The sequence below is a fragment of the Ambystoma mexicanum genome, chromosome 11 (assembly GCF_040938575.1).
Source record: "Ambystoma mexicanum isolate Mex_15411 chromosome 11, UKY_AmexF1_1, whole genome shotgun sequence".
Lineage (NCBI taxonomy): Eukaryota > Metazoa > Chordata > Amphibia > Caudata > Ambystomatidae > Ambystoma > Ambystoma mexicanum.
The window spans coordinates 1,272,050,479-1,272,073,063 of NC_090934.1; the positions used below are offsets into that span (position 1 = coordinate 1,272,050,479).

At 46.9% G+C, this 22,585-nt stretch overlaps 1 protein-coding gene across 1 annotated transcript in view; it reads left to right on the plus strand.

Moving 5' to 3' along the window:
* The first annotated feature begins 667 nt into the window (after positions 1-667).
* LOC138504843 (sodium/nucleoside cotransporter 2-like) overlaps positions 668-22,585 on the plus strand; it is a 239,484-nt gene continuing 217,566 nt past the window's right edge. Inside the window, exon 1 of the mRNA XM_069625280.1 lies at positions 668-731. The gene's annotated coding sequence lies outside the window, so the exon portion shown is untranslated. The remainder of the gene's footprint in view (positions 732-22,585) is intronic.

Sequence of the window (22,585 nt, forward strand, 5' to 3'; positions counted from 1 at the left end):
ACCCATTTGCTGTCAGCGCCAAGATGCCTCTGGGCGGATGTTTTGCTTTAAAAGTGATTTTAACATAACATAACATGACATAACATAACATAACATGACATAACAGAACATAACAGATGTTGAATGATCATTCAGGGTCATGTCTGTTGATGGTTGACAGGGGGTCTGCATGAGCGCCACCCAAAGGCAGAAACGCAGTGTTGTGACACCTTTAATCTCCCCTGGGCTTTCCAGTATCCAGCATCATTCTTCTTCTGTCATGCTTGTTTTTACTCCAAGATTCATCTACTGCTGACAAGGATCAATTCAGTGGAAATGTAGTGTTTTAGACCCCCGCACTGGCTGCCCGCCCCCTTGACAATCTGCACCGTTCTGCATTCTTTTTACTCCATGCTATTTAAGCACCCCACCGGACTGTTGTTCAAGGGGGGGTCGACTAACCATCATGTTGAAGTAGGCCCACAACAGCCTTCACATGGTTTTCAGCCAGCCCTGATAGCACAGGTGTAAGCAAATTTGATTACAAAATGGAGCCCGCCACCCAGGGATTCAAGGGGCGGTGTTTCCCAAGGAGGCCGACACTTCCTCGTATGCGTATTTGAAGATTATTTAAATCCCTAACGAAGACTTTGCTACCATTTAGTTACATATTTGCCGGCTTAGATGGACTTCAGTCCTATGGCGTCAGCTAGACGGTGACCGGTGCAGCAGGAACTGAGCAGACTCACTGGGTAAAGCAAAACTTTCATGTGTTTTTTTTGTTTGATGTAGTATTAAATGTGTATTTTTTTTCCTTCTAAATAACCATAATATAATTTTCAAACATTTGAGGCTGTCAGCATGTATGTTGTATACCAAAAAATATGTTCACATTACATTTCCCCTCTGACTGCCCAGATGGAATATCTCTTGTTTTTATTATCATTATTATAATTGTTCATATATACTTTCAAAGTGTGGGATCGGGATTCGAACCTGTGTTGGGTTGCCCCAAGACATGCGCGTTGCTCCTGAGCTACCCTTCCGACCCTCTGCTTGTGGTTTATCCATTTCCTCTGATTGTGAAGTTAGTCAAGGCTGTGGTCTTGGGCATGGATGCACTTCACCTCTTTAACTGGTATGTGCAATCACTTCATATGTGAAAGAAATCACTTCTTCAACTGTTTCACTGAAGCACTTCCGCTGTGAAATCCATCATTGCTTTAACTGGTGTATGGAGGCACTTCACCCATGAACTAAATCACTGCTTTAACTGGTGGGTGCATGAACTTCAGATGTGAAGTAAACCATTACTTTACATGCTGCATGGATGCGCTTTACCTACCAAATAAATCACTGTTTTAACTGCTGTGCCTACGCACTTCATTGTAAAATACATCTCTGCTTTAACAGATGTATCGATGCAATTCACCTGTGAGATAAATCACTGCTTTAATTGGTGTCTGGATAATCTTAACTTGTGGAATACACCGCCACTTTAACAGCTGTATCTAAGCACGTCACCTGTAAAAGACACCACTGATTTAACAGGTTTATTGATGCAATTCACCTGTGATATAAATCACTACTTTTAACTGGCGTGTGGATGCACTTCACATGTGAAATCAAAAATGTTTTGCATGGTGTATAGATGCATTTTACCTGCCAAATAAATCACTACTTTAACTGCTGTGTCTAAGCACTTCGCCTGTAAAAGATATCACTGCTTTAATAGGTTTATCGATGAAATTCACCTGTGAAAATAAATAACTGCTTTAACCGGTGTCTGGATGATTTTAACTTGTGGAATAAATCGCTACGTTAACGGCTGTGTCTGAGCACTTCACCTGTAAAAGACAACATCACGTTAACAGGTTTATCGAGGCAATTCACCTGTGAGACAAGTCACTGCTTTAACCTGTGGAATAAATCGCTACTTTAACGGCTGTGTCTAAGCACCTTACTTGTAAAAGACAACACGCTTTAACAGGTTTATCGATGCAATTCACCTGTGAGATAAATCACTGCTTTAAATGGCGTAGGGAGGAACTTTATTTGTGAAATGAATCACTGCTTTTATCTGGCGTGTGGATGCACTTTACCTGTCAAATAAATCACTGCTTTTATCTGGCGTGTTGATGCACTTTATCTGTCAAATAAATCACTGCTTTTACCTGGCGTTGGATTTCCCTTATGAAAAAATGCTCTGATTTAACTGGGATGGGTTCCTTTTATAAAACCTCTTGTGTCAATAAGCTCAACCTAATTTGAACGTTTTTTGCCAGGTCCCCTTTTTTCTGTTTTTCTTTGCTGGGGGTTTATGCCCCTCTCCATCCCCTCATGCCTTTCCCCTCCCGCCCCATACTTGTTCTTGTTAACCCTTTATCCCCTGTCCCCTCTTCTAGGCATCAGGGGTGTGGAGGGCAAGCTCTTGTAGTTTGCAATATTAAAAAAAAAAACGGTGGGGTCACAATAAACACATTTCATTAAGACATCACAACGCTGTTCTCTTGGAAAACACCAGGTTTCGTTGTAATACTTGTATGTAGGCGCTGTTTCTAACCTTAACATGATATGATTGGTTATTTATAACGCACTTAATACCCAGAGGTTTCTAAGCACAGACCGGGATCGAACCCATGTAGCTCCGTGTGGTCTTTCTTCCAAGGAGAGCACTTTGCCCCTGAGCTATCCCCCCGGAGAACTCAGTCTGTACATCTGTTCTGATCACTGCCAGGCAGAGTAACACCCTCACATGCTGCATGTGGAATGTCCCAGCTTCTGTCAATGAACACCCTTTTCTGTAATAACTATAATCCTTTGGAACCATTTGTTCATATGTTGCATTGTTGCAGATGCACTGGAGCCTGAACAGGCCCGCCTTCATTATCAAGAGAATGCGTACAGGCAGGTGCATTTCTTTCTTGCTTCATTTACTGAGGTGTAGTTTAAATTCAGTCATTTTCTCACAGAGCCAAACACATCGTTTTACATAACATAAAATAATATTCAATCAAAATGCTGTGGAGATTCACAGTCTTAATGAAAGCACACTTTCCCCCTTCCCAGCTTTAAAGCAATGATCCAAGAGACCTGAGCACCATTAAACAATCTTAACCAAAAGAGTCCAGTGCAGCGCTTGTCCATGTAACTTACAAAGTAACCAAAGCAACTTATTCCAATCTGCAAGATATTTAAACAATCAGTCGGTGGCATAACATTTCAACCTGGTCACCGTGTTTACAAAAGCATGTACCCCTCTCCTCCCTGCCACCCGGTACAGCTGTACCCCTCCTCTGTCCCCCTCTGTATACTACCCCTCCCCCCGCTCGACCGCTCTATATCTGTTGTGTAGTTACCACTGAAAAGTGCTCCATTATGCATCTGTAATGATGTACATCTCTGTAAAGTGCTCTGTTCTGCATCTATAATGTTGTACACCTCTGTAAAGTGCTCTGTTCTGCATCTATAATGTTGTACACCTCTGTAAAGTGCTCCGTTATGCATCTTTACTGTTGTACACCTCTGTAAAGTGTTCTGTTCTGCATCTATAATGTTGAACACCTCTGTAAAGCGCTCCGTTATGCATCTGTACTGTTGTACACCTCTGTAAAGTGTTTCAAAAAAGGTAGCAGGCGCTCCTCTCCAGAAAGAACATGGCATGATAACCTGTTCTGAGGTGAGAGTTTGCAGCACACGCTTTTTGCTCACTGTACCTTCCACAGATGGGAAATATCCATTTGTATATCAGTCTTTGTCCCGCCCACATGGGCAGTCCAGTACCGAAATGCTATGGCACTTCCTCTCTGAATAAGAGTACCAACAGCAACCCCATACACGTGTTTCAGCCTTGTTGGGCCTCATCAGTGTGGTGAAGCTTTGCCTCTCTGAGCACAGTGATCAGGGAGTCCACGTCTGGTTGCCCCCAGGTAACTCAGGGTGACCAACCCCAAGTTCCTTGCAAATATTTTAAAAAAAGGTAGCAGGCGCTCCGCTCCAGAAAGAACATAGCATAATAACCTGTGGCTTGGGTTCTTCCTTTCATTGCTAAGGTGGAGTTTGAGCCTTGTTTCGGAGAGTTCCACTGAATCGATGGCTTGATGGCCAGGGGATTGCATTCCACTTATTGGGGCAAGTGAGGAATAGGAGCAAAAGCTGAAGGAGGCATGGGGGGGCAGATAGGTTGTGAAGAGTTGAGGAACACAGAGGTTAAGAGGGAGAGTACAGTGTGATGCATTTAGTAAGGTAGTGGTGAGGAAGACCATGGATGAATGTATAGATGAGAAGCAGGTATTTAAAGAGAGGGTGATTTTGTATGTAGAGCCATCCAGTGTGGTGATGTTTGGAAGAGGATGGTGAGAATCTGCGTGGGTTGCAAAGGGTGCATGTGGCACAGTTGAGGATTGTGTTGAAGGGATCAAAATAGTAGAAGGATTGACTGGCCAGCAAGTAGGTTTGCACAGCAGTACTATTTGTTGAGCACATGTGTAGAGATAAGGGTTTTAATTGAGTGGTGTGTGATGTGCCGTGCAGATTTTCTGATGTTTAGGAAGTTCAGTCTGGCTGAAGGGGAAGTAGATATGATGAACACATAGGGTTTCAGGTCACTCCCTGTCAAAGACAACCCCAAGGCTGAGAGCCATGGGCGAGGGGGTGAGGAGGTCACAGGGAAAGAGATTGGAGGGTGTGGTCAGCATTGGAGGGAGGGAAAAGATGACTTCCATCTTTGAAGAGTTTAGCAGAGCCGTCCAGTAGAGGAAGGAAGTTAGGCCACTGGTTAGAAATTCTTAAATTGTTGGTGTGAAGGTCGGGAAGAAGATGCATATCTGATTATCATCAACAAAGGGGTGATATAGATAAATGAAAAGGAGGATCTGAGTTTGCCTAGGAAGCATGTTTATAGCGTAATGAGAGGTGGGGCCAGGGCTGATACTGGAGGGATACCCACGGTTAGTAAAGTTGGGGAGGATATTATGGAATCCCATACAATGGAGAAGGAGTGGCCAGAGATATAGGACGCCCAGTAGAGTACAGTGTCTTTGAAGCCAAGCAGGGAAAGAGTTTGGAAGAGGGAGGGATGATCCACAGTGTCCAGGCACCTGAAGTTATTACTGTGGCTATTTGCAAACTGCTGGGAATATACAGCTCAGAGAGATCGGTTGGATGAGGTGAGGTGAGCGGGGGTGACAGGTGCAATTTCCTAAACAATTTGTGGCACAAAGGGGACAGATGGAGTGCAGGATGTGTTGGCAGAGTGAAAGATTGGTAGAGGCTCAGTGGGGGGAGGTGAGGGAGGAGTGAGAAAGGAGAATGTGGGGAAGATGGGAGGAGGGGAGAATGAAGGATTGGTTGGGTGAGATAAAAGAGTGTGTAAGGTGCCCTATGTTTTGCTGATTTCAGTGAAGAACTCAGAGGCAAAGCCATTGGTTGAAAGAGAGGGGGCGGGGGCAATGGATGGGTTCTTTGCATGGGAAGTATGGCCGGGAGGGTCATGGATAGTTTGTGAGGCCACGAGTGGTGAGAGGATGCTGGCTATGTTGGGAGCTGAAGTCAGGGTCAGTGGAGAATCCTTGTAGGTAGTGAGAAGAGTGTGAGCCCTTAACACAGGCTAGCGGACCATGATGATCCGAGAGGCCCTCCCTGCCGCCTATTGCTGTCTCCCGAGCATCAGTTATCATTTCCTTTTAGATCGCTCTATTCATTGCCCCTTTCAAGGCGAACAGATTGTTTTCTCAATGTCCCTAAGCTCATCTTTGATCACCAGCTTCTGTGGTCAGTGACAGCCTAACAGTACAGAAAAGAGGACCAGGCAAGTATTTCTTTACTCTTCCCTGAATATTAGAGTGGAAACAAGCATAGTTCCACAGATTCCTGAATATTAGAGTGGAAACAAGCATAGTTCCACAGATTCCCGAATATTAGAGTGGAAACAAGCATAGTTCCATAGATAGTTCCACAGATTCCTGAATATTAGAGTGGAAACAAGCATAGTTCCACAGATTCCTGAATATTAGAGTGGAAACAAGCATAGTTCAACAGATTCCTGAATATTAGAGTGGAAACAAGCATATTTCCACAGATTCCTGAATACTAGAGTGGAAACAAGCATAGTTCCACAGATTGCAAGTATGGCTCTTTTTTCACCCTGGAAGAATTGACCCTTATCCACCTAGCAGGCAGAGACTCCTTTTATAATGATACACCTGCATTTAACACACCAGAGAGGGTCAAGCACACAGTGACCTGATGATTCCTTGCTCTCCTTCATCCGTCCAGCCTGTCCTTCCAACTCCCTGAATGTGCCTTAGGGCAGCTTTTTTAAGCATGGGGTCTCCACCTAAGTTTTATCGTAAGGCTACCAAGCACAGAGAAACAAACCGGCCACAATCTTGCGACCTTTAGCAAACAGACCATTAGCCATACCCATTAAATCTTTCTCTCATAGAATTAAAAAATGCTGCAGAATTCAAACTTCATACATTATGATTCATATGTTTAAGCAATGCGCTCTGAGGTGGTTGACTTAACTGGCTGGTAGTGAATCAGGAAGCAAGTTACAGACAGCCTGAGGGCCTTAATGTCTTGGGAGGATAGCTCAGGGGCAATGCGCTCGCCTTGGAAACAAGCCAAAAGTGCAACACAGGTTTGATCCCTGGGTCTGCGCTTAGAAATCTCTGGGCTTGTTATAAATAACCAATTACAATTTAATATAGTCCCCACAGCAATTGCACAGCGTTTTAGCCCCCTGGCTGAGGAGCTTACAGGCGTTTGCACCCTGCGACCAAGCTGGTGCAAGAGGAGGTCCTGATTCGGAAGGAGAGTGGCACGCATGGCAGCAAGGCAGCTCCTGTAAGAGAAGAATGAATTAGCAAAAGCCTGTGGGGGAAGATAGGGACTGGTGGCCGAGAGAGGGGGGACTGTAATGGCGGATGGCCGAGGAGGAGTGGAGCCAGGAGGACTTTGGTTCCCTCGAGGGTCAGAGACAAGAGGCAGCAGACAAGTGGCATTCAAACCTTTCTATGCTGAACCCCCTTGAGTACACATATTGTTAGCAGGCCCTCCCAGAAGCCCTATCTGCTTATATTTTCTATTAAAAGCAGTCCCCCTAGTCCCTTTTTGAAGAGCTTCGCGACCCGCGGACCCTTGATATCGTTCGGGGCCCCCGAGCGGGGACAGCCCCACGGTTTGAAGACTTCTGCAGTGGAGGAAGAAGGCAGCAGCTGGGGGTGGGAGACACCAAGGTCGAGAGTCAAACTACAAGCCTTGCCATGAGGTAAAGCTCAGAGATTGACCAATCAGCAACCTGCAGTACCCAGGTGAGGGGACCAATGATAGATCAGTTATGACCCCCCCCCCCCGCCTCATGCCGCTGAGTCTTTGCATTCAGTGATATATTGAAATTGCAGCAATTTCGGCTGCTGAAGAAAGCAGGTTTAAATGGGGTGTTGGTGTCTGGATTAAAAATCATGTACCCCGAAAGAATCTGGCAATGTTGCACAGCAACTCAGCAGCGCGACGGGCCCCAGTATTAAATCCTTCACAGTTTTCATCAGACGGATGGTACAGACTTCCTCTGGGTTTTACCCTATATGACCCAAGCATACTTCGAATAGGGCACAGGTAAGCGTTTTACATTCTCTTTTGGTGCTAGTCACAGCCCGGGGCCTCGTTTTGTCTCGGGAGGATAGCTCAGGGGGAACGTGCTCCCTTTGAAAGCAAGATGACATGGATCACCACAGATTCGATCCCGGCTCAGCGCCTAGAAACCTCTGGGTATTAAGCGTGCTATGAATAACCTATCATTACATAAATTGTGCAGCAGCGCAAGGGGAATCGTGCATGGTATTTTCAATAGGGCAAAAAGTCCCCATTTAGCAAAAACAAAATATTGTTTAAGTGTATTTTTGTACCAAAGCAATGTTTACCTGAGAGTAAACACTGCACACTTGCACGTGAACGGGTGCAGTGTTTCTGTAAGGGGGTATCCTAAATATAATGCGAGGCTGAATCTTTATTTGGGGGGGTCTCCCCATAACCTGTATAACATTGTAGGGAGAATAATCATGAATGCTTAACATTTCTGGATAAATTATATTACAAGAACGTATTATTTGAACAATTGCCCCAGTCCCTTCCCTTGACTGTTAAGTGCATGAATAACTAATTAAATACATCTTCATCATAAATAATCATCACAGCCAATAAGAAAACAACAACATTCTTTATTATCTTAACTCATTCATTCAGGCTAAACTTCACACAATACAACACTTTTTTTTGAATAGATGGGGAAAACAAAAAATACACAGACCATGCAGAAAATAATCTTGTGGCATTCAGAAGATCTAGTCAACTAGTCACAATGGGACCCCTTTCCCCCTTTTATTTTAGGCCGCGTCTTACCATTCATATGGTAAGTTCTCTAGAAATAGACAGATAAAGACAAACAGATGTAACACTAACATTTACATGTAATCAAGGGAATAAGTAGAAATACATTGAGATCAAAGGATTTACTTATTTATTTGTTTACTGTGAACCATGCCTACAAATTCTTTAAATTAATCCAGGGGCCCACATGTTGCATGGCACAACAAATCATGTATGTATGCCATGACCTAAAACATGATTTTGTTTACATCTAAACATTGACTGAATGATGTAAACGTGGCGTCACAATCATAAGTAAAATAAGTCCTGACAGTGCCCTAACCTAGCTGCACTGCATCCATCAATGCTGAAGGGTTTGGAGTTGTTTGTTCGTCTGATAATTTTTCCCGGTGAATTGTTCGAAATAAATCTGTTTCATTCGAACAATTACCATACCAAGAAACAATCCCAATCCCACTTCACATTCAACCCAAATACGCCCTCCCCCAAACCCGTACCCTACTTACCTGCTTGCTTGCCTCCAGGTCCCCACCAACCCTGCCGCATCAGATCCGTCCCTCTAACGTGGGTCAGATCCGACGCCCAGGGGTCCCTTCTTCTTCTTTTTCCCTTTTCTTTCAGCCCCCACGTCTCCCATGTTGAGGAATCGGGGGACACCCCTGCAACCCCGCGCCACATGTTCGGTATGTTTTATAATCGATTGAATGGTACTGGACGAATTTAGTGAAATGTACCATTCGATCAATTATAAACGATCAAATAGGCTAATACCATGCCACAGTATCCATGGACTACTTGCCTCTCTAGATAGTCTGCTTATACATAATCACTAAAAGGGACTTACCCTTCATTTTGTTACAAACAAATCATTTTCTGCCATCAGTTGAATATATTCTTCACCAGGTAATAGCTCACTGTGACTGAAAGAAAGTACATACATTGCACTGTACATTTTCTGGCTACAAACCACAAACTTAATTACTTCTAAAAAAACGTTGTAATGCTCATCATTTAGTCATTCTTGTTGCTGTAAATGCAAAAACATTTGTTTTTTCCAAAAATCTATTCCACTCCTCCACAACTAGGTCAAAACTCTAGTCCAGCGTCCTTCTGGTCTTTCTACCTTCACAGAATGTCCTCTGCCTTTCTCCTTGGGCTCCTCTTGTGCCCCTCCTAGAAGACTGTTAATTGTTTGACCATCCTTGATTCACCAGGCCTTTCCATGGCCCCTTCCTTGGTACTCGTAAATGGGTATTTCTCCCACCCTCAATTTAGGTCCTTGTCAGGCAGAAGATAGTGTAATGCTCCTATCATGGTCTGTTTTGTGCTCTTATCCCGCTGCCCCTAGGATTATTGGTGGAATACACTGTTCTCTGACTTTACAGTTATCTGGTGTTTTCTCAAGTATTCTGGAATTAGCTCAGCTAGGGTTCTCTGGTAGGACTTCCAGCCAATGCTAGTCCTTCTTCACTTGACTGCCTGGAACTGTCTCCGGTCAGGCAGAAGCTTTCTAAGGCTCTTCTTGCAACGCCTCCTGCAAGGTTGTGATTCTCTTCATCCGCTCCCCTTCTTGTATCTAGGGAGTGTTGTGGAACATGCTTCTCTCCAACTTCTTTCCTCTCACGTTCCCCCCTTGTATCAAGGGAGCATTGTGAAATACACCTGCTTCCACCAGGTGTGAGCGTTCCCATCCTGTGGGGGCCTGTTCTAAGGCTAACCCTGATTGGTTAGTCCTGGTGACTTCATGTGCTATCTGGGATGGCTTAGTCTCTACACTGGTCTTAAGGGTCTTCATCATGTTATTACTAGGCCGTTCTTATCAGAAATAATCAGGAACCGCGAGGTTTCATATAAGCGCCAGTGGTGTAGCGTGGCATCTTCGAAATGCATTTAGTGCTTGCGTATTTCCGTGGTGTTCCGTGTTTTCCCTCGTATGGTGAGGCACCAGCAGTGGTGGAGACGCTGCTCTTTGGCTTGGAAAGCTATATGCTTTTAATCTTTCTGGGGTAAATCAACCCGATTGGGTTCGCGAATGCCGCAAGCCTGCAAACAACCTTCAGCGGATCGGTCTGTGTTCAAATAACGTAGTCTGTCAGGAAGCATAAGGTTTCATAAGCGCCAGCGGCGTGCAGTCGTATCTTCAAAATTCATTTAGTGCTTCCGCGTTTCCGAGGTGTTCCGTGGTTTGGCTCGCATGTTGAGGCATCAGCAGTGGTGGAGACACTGCCCGTTGGCATGGAGAGCTATCTGCTGTTCATCTTTCTGGGGTAAATCAACCTGATTGGGTTCGCGAATGCCGCAAGCCTGCAAACAACCTTCAGCGGGTCCGTCAAAGAGAAATAGCCCTGAGAAACACTTCCAAGGCGGACAACAGTGTCGCTGTGGGGACAGCGTGTAGGCGGGATCCCTCCTCGCCCTCTTTCTGAGGGGCACATCGGGTAGTGGCCAAACCACAGTGGTTCCTTGTGGCTTGCCCACCCCAAAACCTAACATGGGGAGTTTGGTGAGCTCAATACTCTATGTACCCCTCCCTCTCTTAGGTGCAGCTGTCTGTTCATAGACCGGTTCTGGCCACATACATCTTAACCCCTACATACACACATATTCTCTACATTATTTAACCCCTTAAGCGCCAGACTAATATGCAAGTCTATGCAAAAAGGACGAGCATACTCGTCCTTGGCACTTTGTATCAAACGAGTTAGTTTACAATTTGGAAAGGTACAATATTTCTTACTGAGCTTTCACAGTTTTAAATAAGTCTAATATACTGTACATTTAGGAATATGAATACAATTTAGCATAATTATTGCGTTATTTTGTACATTAATTTGTTCTGATAGCATTTGTTTCTTGGTTGAAACCCATTTATAAAGTGAAAAAAATATTAATATTTTCATATTGCAAGGACTGGAATCTCTCACCTCTATCACAAGGCGGACTGATCGCCACAAAGACTCGGTGCACACTTTCAAGGTCAACAAATAGGTTTATGAAGGATTTAACACAAAGTTGGGCCAGTTCAAACTTAAATGAGGTGCCAATGCTGCCCGGGTTTCCTGAAGGCACGCCCTGCCAAGAGTGTTACACTCTGGCTTCCGGCCATGCGCTCACTTCCGCGCCTGCCAGAATCGAGGCATTGCTGCTTGTGATTACATAGTGGACTATAACGTCATCTGTGAGCAGTGGGCGAGTGTGTCTCAAACGTCACTGGATGCGACGCTGTTTCCGGTGCCTTTCTCTCTGTCTGGACGCTCCACTTCATCCTCTGCCTGCATCCTGCCTTGATCAGCCTATTGCTCTCTTGCTTGGCCCAATTGCTGCCCCTGTTCTAGAATGTTTATCTTTTTACTTGCTTTGTTCTCCTTGAGTCCACCGTCCAGCACATTTAACTGGGATGGAACAGCCCTCCATCCTTTTCGTTCTGGCCTCCTTGCCCTTCATTGGATGTCTCCTCTTTTGATGTTCTCATGGCTTAATTCCCCCGGCTTATATCCTGTGTCACCGCCGGTTTGAGTACAGTGTCATCACTGGTTTGAGTCCAGCATCACCACCAGTTTAAGCCCAACACCAGTGGAGTAACTTTGCTGAAAATGTTGGGGGGGGCATGACATCTAAATGAAAAGAAGCCCTGCCAAATCAGTGGGGCAAAATGGCGTGCCACAAATGTTTTGGGGGGACAAACAGCCATGCCCACCCCCAAAAATTACACCCATGTCCAACATCAGCCAAGCACAACTGTTTCCCCACTGTCCTTTTACCACATAAATGGCGGTTGGCTGTTAAACATGGTAAAGGGAGCGAACCCGGCTTTGAACCCCTGTGGATTCTTTCTAGTTGACCACGGTGCATATCTCTGTCCCAAAAGGATTATCAAGGACAAGAACTGGACCCCGAAGAAGACCCCAATTCCCACCACAACCAGAGCCAAGTATGTGCACAGTGTCATTGAGATGCGTGCCTTGATATGGCATATCAATATGGAAGCTCCTGGGTTCCAGTCGCTCTTTTCAAAGTAACAGAAAGCTTTCTCAAAAATCTTATAGGGTCTCTCCCCGGCGTCGCTCCCTGTCCTTGGTCTTTTCTCCTGGTTTCCTCCTCATTGGTAACTTTCTACTCAGGTGTTCACTGGTTGGCACGATGAAGGTCCCAGCTCACAGATCAGCCGGTCCAAATGGCCGCAGCTTCATGCAGAGAAGAGGTAAACTCAGAAGGTTTTCAGGCATGCTTTTGGTTTCTTGCTCACCTACGTGCGTAAAGGTCCAGAAACTATAGCACACTGACCCATCCTTCCTAATGGGCCCCCTGGTACTTTTACTCACTCATTACCGCTGTTGCAATCTCGTTGACCTTCTTGATTCTTCAGCACGTGCGTGTACCTCTTCCCATCTCTCTCATACACCATGCAGACTCGGGATGCATGTCTCTATCTCTTTAGTCCTCGTCCAACCACCTTGCAACCTCTATTCTCCCCCTTTCGCTTCTTCCCATGTCTTACTCTCGCCACCAACTACGTAGCTCCTTTTCTCAGCTCCTCCTTTCCAGTTCTTGTTCCTTAACCTCTTGACATCTTCAGTCACCACCTTCTCCTCCTCACGCCCTACTCCCACCTCCTGCTGGTCCCCTGTTCTTTTTTAAGCACTTGTGCCACTGTCTCTTCAGTTCTTATTCCCTCCTCCTGCTCCTCTACACCACCTTCCTTTCACACCTCCTCCAGTACTCCTTTCATTACTTCGTCCTGCTCCTCCAGTACTCCTTTCACCACTTCGTCCTGCTCCTCCAGTACTCCTTTCACCACTTCGTCCTGCTCCTCCAGTGCTCCTATCACCGGTTATATGTTCTTTTCCCAAGTAAATTACTTTGACAAAATTATTTCGAATTACCTCACTTTATTTTCTATTTCTTTTTTCGAATGGGGTCTCTCCATTCCCACTTTCCCCACCATCCTCAAAGCTGCTCACCCCACCTATCCTCTTTAACCAAATAATCCATATATATTCCCCATCGAAGTCATTTTGTCTAAGGAAATAACTACCATGTTTGGATTTACTTCATCAAAACAACATGATGCATTGTTTCATGAAATCTTTATATTTAGAAATAAACATAAAATGAATGATGTATGCCCCAGTTCCCTCCCCTTGGGGTGGGCTCTCCACGAGGGTCTGCACATGTCAGTGATTTTAAACTTTAGTGTGAGATTGGCCGGTTTTAATTATATGTTTCAATTCAGATGTTTCTTGAGGAATGCAGGGGTATCAGGTAATAACGTCCCTATATATATGGTTGCCGTACATAATGTCACGGGGAAAAGATTGTGGCGACATTACATAGGGGACCAAATATATATATAGGGAGAGGGGAAGCAGGAGTTGCGGGGGTGTCCCCACTGCCCTTGAAATAAAAAGGATTTGGGGGTTGCATAGGGTGTCCCCTGCATTTTCCATGTAATAATGTCTCTGCAAAAAAAAAGGCATTTTATGCGAATTATTTGCATGGCGACATATTTGCGGGGACACTATAACCTGGAACCTAAGCAGCTCTATCCCGTCCTATGTGCCAAGACTGCATAAGGTCTGTCCACATTGGAAGATATTGTTCATGTTTTACACAAGGGTGTATGCAGCAGAGATCTGCACTGTGCAGATAGGGTTACCCCTGTACTCCGCCCCCCCCCCCCCGTTCTGGTAGCTCATACAGCGGCTGCCGTTTCTGAATGTAGGCAAGAAGAGCTCCCGCTGTTTTGGGATTGCATATTTTCTAGTTAGAATGAGGAATGTTTTTCAAACACCAGGCTGGTGGTGTCCAATTCCTTCCCTTTCTCCTCCTCATCTGAGTGGTAATCCTCCAATTCGTCTGTATTGAGACGCTGACGTGCGCAGAAATCTCTCCTTGTGGATGAAGCAACTTGCCTACCACGAGAGGAAGCCACAGTGAATGCCTGAAACAAGCAGTCCTGGGACTCCTCTCCCATAGCAGGCGACAAGGGAAAAAGCCTTCTTGGCACAAAAAACCCTTGTGAGGCCGGAGGTCGAGCAGAAGTCTTCCCAGGGAAAGTACGAGAGTCCAGCAGTCGAAGAAGTGAAGGTGGACGGCCGCTGCGGGCTGTGGAGGCGGAGCAGAGCCGAAGGCGACGGAGACCAGGAAGCGCTCTCACTAAAAGGGAGAAGCGTGAGGGGCGCTCAAGCAAAAAAACTCGAGCGGCCGCAGGACCCAGGAGAAAGGGAGAGAGGCTCAAGCCGAGGAGCAGGGGCGAGCCACCGGAACTGAAAGAGAAAACCAACCAAGAACCAGGAAGGGAAAGAGAAAGAGAGGGGGGAGTAGCGGAAGAAAAGAGGTATCGCAAGGAGCGATAAGGCGAAGAGACAGAGCGGCAAGCCGCAAGACAGAAAACTAGCGTCTCACCCAAAAGGCTGAAGCGGAAGCTACGGGGGTTGCAACGCATTGATAGCTGGGATAGGGAGACTATGTACTTCCCAGTGACCGCCATGTTGAAGGAAAACTAGACCGTGACTGCACGCAAGGAAACACAACGTGCTGGAACTACGGTCGGCGCCGGAGCCTCCATCGCGGAGTTAACTGCCAATCGGCTCGGCAGCGCATGACAGTATGCCCCCCTCCAAAACGAAAACCCCCAGGTTTTCCTGGAAAACACTGATGGAAACCTCTCAGCAATTGGGGGGCATGTATGTGGGAGACCGGCTCCCAGAAGTACTCCGACTCCGAGTAACCCTTCCACGAGACTAAGTATTCTAATCGTCCTCTGTAGAACCTGGAGTCACGGATAGCCGCAACTTCGTACTCCTTGGCACCCCCAGAACCCTGAATATGAAGACGAGGAAGGAATCTTTGGTGAGGATCTTGAGTGAAGGGCTTGAGAAGAGAGGAGTGAAAAACAGGGTGAATGCGATTGAGAGGAGGAGGCAATTTCAATTTGAAAGAGACAGGATTGATTTTAGATAGAATGGAAAAAGGTCCTAGAAAGCGAGGAGAAAGTTTGGAAGGGTGAACCCATCGGGGTAGGAACTTGGTAGAGAGCCACACCCTACCCCCGGTTTCCAATCGGGACAACCCTGCCGGTGTTTGTCAGCCCGTTCCTTGTTTCGGATTCTGCTCCTTTGTAGACTGAGTTTAGCTGTCTTATGCGCCTCCCCAATGGATTGGAGCACCGATTCTGCAGTGGGAGAATTGGTGGGAACCGGAATCAGGGGAAAAATGGATCGAGGATGCACTCCGTACGTGCAAAAAAAAGGATTGAGACCTAGTGCGGAATGGGTGGAATTGTTGTACATGAATTCCGCTGTGGGTAATAAAGATACCCAGTTATCCTGCTGTTGGTTGATATAGCATCTCAGATATTGCTCTAGGGTGGCATTCAGTCGTTCCGTCTGGCCGTTCGACTGAGGGTGAAAACCAGAAGAAAGCGCCCTTTCAATGCCGACCCTAGAACACAAAGCCTTCCAGAAGTTTGAGACGTACTGACTACCTCTGTCGGAAATGATCTTATCTGGTAGGCCATGCAGTCTAAAGACATCTCGTGTAAAGGTCTCCGCCATTTGAGTGGCGGTAGGTAATCCAGGCAGCGGGGAAAAATGCGCCAATTTAGTGAAGGTGTCTATCGTCACCATGATGCAAGTACAGGAATCAGACTCTGGTAGGTCCACAATGAAATCGGTCGATATGAGACCCCATGGGCGTGTTGGCATCTCTGGTTGGGTAAGCAAACCTAAGGGCCTTCCAGAGGGATATTTGGATCTGGCACATGTCGGACAAGCCTTGACGTAGTTCTTAATCTCTCCTTTTAAATTCGGCCAAAAAAACCTTCTTTTTTATGAAAAACAAAGAAGCTCCTGCCGGAGTCTTGGAGGGTTGGATAAGACCGTTTTGCACATTAGTATCCAAATATCCCTTTAAAAAGATGTTTTTCTCTCAGATTGGGTTAAGGAGAACATCCGGCTGAAAGGGACCAAAGCATTTGGTTCTAGTTCCAAAGAGCAATCTTCCGGCCTATGTGGAGGTAGTTTCGCCGGTATTGTTTCCTTGAAGACCTCCTGGTAGGGTAAACAAAAACGTGGCAAAGCGTGGATTCCCACCTGACCACTTGTTAATATCGTCGCAGTCTGGTGATTGTTCTGAAATGACCTTGAGAAGCAATGCTGTCTACAAAATAGAGACAAAAAACTCAACTGGTTGCTGGTCCAGTCTACCTGAGGATTGTGCTTGCGAAGCCAAGTTATTCCTAGAATGATCGGAAAATGGGCTGCTCGGATGATATCGAACTTGAGCACCTCTGTATGTTGGAAAATGGTGACTCCTAGTTCCTCTGTGGTATGTGTTATCAGGCCCGAAGAGAGAGGAGAACCGTCCACCCCTTCTACCTTTTGATCCTCTTTACGGGCTACTCTATGGAGGCCCACCTTCTCAGCCCATAGAGTGTCCACAAAGTTTCCAGCAGCCCCACAGTCCAAGAGGGCTAGGGCATCTATGGATCTCCCCCGGGATTCGATACATACCGGAATCACCATTAACCTGGAATCCTCCAAAGTGCTGGGAGCTGAAATAGAGAGAGATACGTAGGGACGTAGGAAATTGCAAGGTGATCCTCGGAACAAGTCCCTACTGGCGCCGAGGAGTTTCGTTTCCCTGTGATCTGGTTGGAACCACCGGGCATTCCTTAAGTAGGTGCTGCTCTGACCCGCAATAGGCACACAGTCCCTTCTCCTTTCTCCGTCTTCGCTCCGCAAACGAAAGAGGGTCTCTGGTAGCCCCAATCTGCATTGGTTCTTCGAAGGAGTGGGAGGAAGAGTAAGAAGAGGACGTAGACGGAGTGGAGGCAGGAGAACCCGTTGTGAGGCGATGCTTGCGGCGTTCAGCTCGGCGTTCCTGAAGGCGGTACTCAATCTGTAATGTGGAAGATAGCAGATCAGAAAAGGTTGGTGGTCGGGAGGACCTGGCTAGCTCGTCCTTGATCTCTTCTCGAAGGCCCCTTCTGAATATGGCGTACTGGGCTTGTTGCGGCCAACCCGCTTCTGCGGCCAGAGCCTTGAATCGAGATATGTATGTAAGAACATCTGAGGCCTCTTGTCGTACATCCAACAAGTCCTCGATGGCAGTGAAAGTTAGTTCCGGTCGCTCAAATGTCTGTTTCAGTAAACCCTGGAACCCTGTAAAGTCGTGTAGTATGGGGTTGGCACTGGTAACCAACGGTGTGGCCCAAGCAAGGGCATTGCCCGTCATGTTTGAGATCAAAAACCCTACTTTGGATTGATTGGTAGCAAAGGCACGAGGCCTAAAGGTAAAGTACACCACACACGCCTCCAAAAATTCTTTTATCTTCTTTGGTGAACCATCAAACTTCCCTGAGGGGAGCGTCATTGGGGGTAGTTCGGCAGGCGGAACATCTCGGGTAGTGGCAAGCTGTCGTAGGACTATGTTTTCAGTCTTGACGGTCTGCAACTCTTGTGATAAGCCCTGAACCGCCTTCCAAAGTTCCTGGATCTGTTCCTCTGCCGACATCTTGGTTTCTAGGCGTTGCAATCTGTCCAATTCCTTCCCTTTCTCCTCCTCACCTGAGTGGTAATCCTCCAATTCGTCTGTATTGAGACGCCGACGTGCGCAGAAATCTCTCCTTGTGGATGAAGCAACTTGCCTACCACGAGAGGAAGCCACAGTGAATGCCTGAAACAAGCAGTCCTGGGACTCCTCTCCCGTAGTAGGCGACAAGGGAAAAAGCCTTCTTGGCACAAAAAACCCTTGTGAGGCAGGAGGTCGAGCAGAAGTCTTCCCAGGGAAAGTACGAGAGTCCAGCAGTCGAAGAAGTGAAGGTGGGCGGCCGCTGCGGGCTGTGGAGGCGGAGCAGAGCCGAAGGCGACGGAGACCAGGAAGCGCTCTCACTAAAAGGGAGAAGCGTGAGGGGCGCTCAAGCAAGAAAACACGAGCGGCCGCAGGACCCAGGAGAAAGGGAGAGAGGCTCAAGCCGAGGAGCAGGGGCGAGCCACCGGAACTGAAAGAGAAAACCAACCAAGAACCAGGAAGGGAAAGAGAAAGAGAGGGGGGAGTAGCGGAAGAAAAGAGGTATCGCAAGGAGCGATAAGGCGAAGAGACAGAGCGGCAAGCCGCAAGACAGAAAACTAGCGTCTCATCCAAAAGGCTGAAGCGGAAGCTATGGGGGTTGCAACGCATTGATAGCTGGGATAGGGAGACTATGTACTTCCCAGTGACCGCCATGTTGAAGGAAAACTAGACCGTGACTGCACGCAAGGAAACACAACGTGCTGGAACTACGGTCGGCGCCGGAGCCTCCATCGCGGAAGTAACCGCCAATCGGCTCGGCAGCGCATGACAGGTGGAGCTTCTAACACCACAATTAAAAGTCACTGCACTTTAAGTTTTTCTTAGAAGGCCAACTGTCCTGTTGTACCTAATATGTAAACTCTTTGTCCCCTACTGGGGATGGCCAGAAGATCCTCTCCCACACAACCAAAGGACCCAGCAGCACAGAGCGGATGGCAGCACCCCTCCCCAATGTTCCACAATTCCCTGCACACTGGCGGTAAGGTAGGGAACACCGCCAACCCTCTCTTTTTCTATGAGGTTGGAGGGACAGACCCTTGACAAATGGTCTTCACAGGCACTTGGCAAATGAGTTATGATAGCTTTTATTCATAGTTAACAAAAGGGGTCGGTTGGTAGGGACAGATTTGCACAACCAGCAGAGGATTGCCTACTCAATAAACAAAGGGAGGCCTGTCCGGCAGTCCTCAGTAGACTATGGCTACACCTTTATCATAAGGTGGGTCTTCTGCCTTTCCCCAATTCTCACCTACGCTAGGTCTGGTCTCCATGGCTTGATCTGCTCAGCCTAATTCTCGGTTCTTCTTCACCAAAGTCTTTGCATCAGGGCATGGTGAGAGGAATGAGTGCAGGGCATAGAGAAATAACCCACCAACATAAATGGGAGATACTCTGGTAAGTGTCTGGGTGGAGGAATAAGTCAAATCAAGTGAAGGAGCCTAAGCTAAAACAACCTAAAGTTTTTAGTCCCATGTCCAATCCCAGACAATTACGGGGGACCTGCACCTAGCAAAGCATGCACCAAAATCCTCACAGTGTCAGTGCATTTTAAGGCCCGCAGCACGCTTATTGACTTGCCTTGGTATATGATTCCCAGCAATGCGCAGTCCGCTGGGATTCTGCATCCATGTGACACACTCCTATCAGGGCAACACCATTCAGATTAAGATTCTTCCCATGTGCAGTTTTTCACCCTCTTGTTTCCATGGAGCTTTACCAGAGACATGTATCCCCTTTGCCCTAGAGAGCTCCTTGAATAGTGTACCCCCCTCACCCTCCACCTAGGTGCCATCATGCTGCCATAGTCATAACCCACAGGCAATAATCACCATCCTGGACTTGATCCCACAGCAGGCCCTCCTCAGGCTTTCAAGGTTACAAACTTCCATATAGCTGTGATGGCTTTGCGGTTACCGTCAGTTTCTGGGCTAGAGTCCCAACGGGCTCTGCTCCTTATCCTTCTCTTTAGCATCCTCTGTCTCTTGTCAGCTTCCGGGACAATTTCGCAGGCTGCTATCTCACAATGAGGCCTGCTTTGCTTAGCTACTTCCTGTTCTTTTACTCTCACACAGTGTTGCTTATTTGGCTTGGTCCCCTCCAGCTCCTTCACTTTGTTTACCCTGATCCTCTCACTGCTACAGCACCAACTCAGTGGAATGCTGCTCTAACTCCTGCACATTTTGTGGTTCGTCTAACAATTGCTTTGATTGGTGTGTTTGTTTCTCATTAGCATGGGGTTGTATGATTGGTGTAGGCTAAATTGTTCCACCGCCTCCTCCTATGTAAGTCCTAGTTCTTTAGGTATGATGAGGTTTTGTGTATTCCCTGAAGGTTCCATTCGTCCAATGTACTTTGCCTGTGTGGCCCGAGGGCTCCAATAACCTAGCCTCTATCTTGGGGGTCACGCTCTGGCATCGAGGCACATGGGTGTTATTGGGTTCCAGCGGTGGGTGTTTTCAGTAAGCGCAGTGCCGGACTAGGAGCGAATCTGCGTTCTCTGCATATTCACTGCTTGAGTTCCTTTCCTCCACGCACCTTCATCCTTTCAACTCCCATTCTGCAACCTACTTACTAGCTTGTGTGCTTGATGAATAACCCAGCTCTGTGATAGTTCTCGTGGATGGAGCCCAGTCACGCGCTATCATGTGAAAACCTTCCCGAGACTCATTTTCTCTCTGATGTTTTCCCCACTAAATCACTCCTCTCTGACTGGAGTCGTATGGGGTGGTACCCAGTCATTTTACCGAAAATAAATCAGAGTGGTAAGTTTTACTGAAAGCCAAAATACCGAACACATTTCGAAAATTTGAATTAAATATATATATGGTAGTGGGGTAAGGGGTTAAAATAGTTGGTGATGGAGTTGGGGTGGGGTTAGAAGGCTAGATAAACAGGGAGTTTGGGAGGACCCCCAAATAAAACAAAATAATAATTCAGTATTTTGACCATTCTGAAATTTACCACTAAATCACATATAACCGTATGGGGCACACCTGTTCTCATTTTTCATGACATATGCTTCCTGGTAGGCCCTTATGGTGTGTGTGGGGGGTGAATTATGGCCCCCAGCCACAATGTGGTGTGGAGCCCAGTGGTGGTATGGAGAGGGTCCCTGGATCACCCGCACAAAACGGGGGGCGGGGAGCGGTGGATGACCACATGATTCATGCCACCGCTATTGCCCCTTTGAAATCACACCCAATATATCCTGTTGAAATGTGTGGGCTCTGCAAATCCAGACTCACTGTATTTGGCCGATTGTTATGTCCCTGCAAGGCTTACCTAAAGAAATGCCAGAGGTAATGGGCGTACTGCTCCTGCGGCAAATGGGCAGCCCACTGCAAAAGTAGTCATGGGTCCTGTCAGCTCCACTCACGGACCTCAAATTCTGTGGCCACACTTGCAATGTGTAATTCTCCCTGAATTAAAATGGGGACCGGCCTTTTAGACGCTCACTCCAGGTTGGGAGCAAGATCGGTAGAATTACAGCAGATACACCTGAGCGCGGGATGCCCAGTTGACCCAACCAATCCATGAAAAGGGAAAAGTACTACATCCAGCTGCAAATCCTTTCCACAAGCCTGGTTCGGGGAGGGAAGGAACCACCATACACACTCATGCTGGGAGCACAGTAGGGTGGAGGTTTAAAGTAGTGGAGCAGTGTGTGAAGACAGCAGAAGAGTTGGCAATGGAGAAGGAGTTCAAGGTGCATGGGATTTGGATGTGCCGAAGGCGATGGGTGTGCAGGAGTTAGGGTGCAGGAGGAGTTTAAGGTCCTTCACCTCTTGAAGAGGGCCTTAAATCTGCTCAAGAAGAACCTCAAGTTGCAAAAAGAATACCTGAGACATCTTGGTGATGCTATCCACCCAGTGATGACTCAAGGAAGGCCATCCAACCACCAAGGCTTCATTCAGCAAAGCAGCTTTCTACAAAGACACTGGAAGTGAAACCAGACTAGATCAAGACAGAGACTGTTGAGACAGACACATTTCCCAATTAAAAGAGTCTTTTAGGGACACTGAGTAGAGACCCAGAGAGAGACTTTTTGATCCAAGACGTTACCTTATGAAAGAACTGGTTTACATTTGGGGTCTACCTCTGGACCCACTTCCTGTGGATTCAACTAGCAAAGGTGGCAGTAGGGAGCCGAGGAGGAGACCCACGAAACCCTATTGTCTGGGTTTCTGGATGCCAAACAACTCACTCAAGCTCAATGGCAGAAAAACAGAGGTCCTTGTGGTGGGTAACACTAGTCCTCTCACTTACTGGACTCCTGATTTTTGGCCGGCCGCTCTTGGCCTGTTCCCCTCCCCGTCTCCGGCAGTGAGAAATCTGGGGGTTAAGTTTTCATCTTCCCTTGCAATGACGGAGCAGGTTGGTGCTGTCTTCAAATCTGGTCATTTTAAATTGAGTACCTTGCGGAAGGTTCTCCCCTTTATTCCAGATCATCTTCATGCTCCTGTGGTAGCAGCATTGGTTCTTAGTACAGCTGACTACTACAACTCGCTGTACTTCCGCCAACCACGCTATCTAATAAACCGTATTCAAATGCTCCAGAATGCAGCATCCAGAGTAGTCTTGCGCCCTCCAGCACACTCTCACATGTCACCGCTTCTGAAACAACTGCACTGGCTTTCGATCA